The following is a 1,063-nucleotide window of genomic DNA, read 5'->3' on the forward strand; positions in this document are numbered from 1 at the left end:
TATATATCCCGAGACGAACGGCAGAAAGGCATCATCAATTTCTGTAACAAAACCGCAAATATCGAAGTATCGTTTCCTTACTATTTCTAATCTACCCACGGTGACGGCGGTAGAAAGAAGTTTCTCAAATTCCATATTTAGCCGTGTAAATTCTTTCATGATGATGTTGGTTAAAAACATAATAAAGCCATGGGCAGCGAACCGTTGAAGAAAGACGATTGCTGTTTGCACCGGAGAAAAACTAACACCAACCCACAATAAGATGGGGTCACTTTGAATCAATACAGGAGCAGTGAGGCAAGTGGCCTCAAGAAAAGGGGGATTTCCGAAAACAATTAAAATGCTTGCCATTGCAACGAAAACAAATGAGATCGAAATATATATCTTCATAAGTGTTCTACTTCTATTGAATCGAATGTCAAAAATAGGATCTATTCTCAATATATCATAAGTTTCTAGGAGTTTAGACAGTTTCTTAGGGAAATATACGAGACCAAGGAATGAATAAATAGCGCAAGATATATTTAAACCCAGAAAATTGATATATAAGCCAAGGTTTCTGTTTTTTATTTCATCTTCAACAACAGTTAAGCACCCAACTGGTTTCCAAAAAGCTAGAATGTTTGATGGTATAAAGATCGCAACGAAAATGAAATAGAAGCAAAAAAGTTTTATTTTGTTGGTGCTGAAAGGTCGCAAACAACCACCACAAATCGAAACAATCACCAATGGTTTAAAGTAAGTATAAGCCCAGGACGATTCTCTGTTCAAAATAGTCATCCTGCTACTTCTTTTGGATGTCACAAATTGTAATCACAACTGTCCAGGTTTCCAATCCATGGACTGTTCTAGTATTGTATCACAGCTGTTAAGGTTATAAGTGAACGATTATAAATATTATAATCAGATTCTTGAAAGACTAAATCATTTATGTAGATTATTATCACGATTTGATTATTATCACCACTTTTCTAAAACAAGATCACAATTGTTCAGGTTTCACTTAATAGTTTTGTTATTGTTATCATAATTGTTAGTTAATGGTTCAAAGATGAATATAACA

The sequence above is a fragment of the Lottia gigantea genome (assembly GCF_000327385.1).
Source record: "Lottia gigantea unplaced genomic scaffold LOTGIsca_126, whole genome shotgun sequence".
In the NCBI taxonomy this organism is placed as follows: domain Eukaryota; kingdom Metazoa; phylum Mollusca; class Gastropoda; family Lottiidae; genus Lottia; species Lottia gigantea.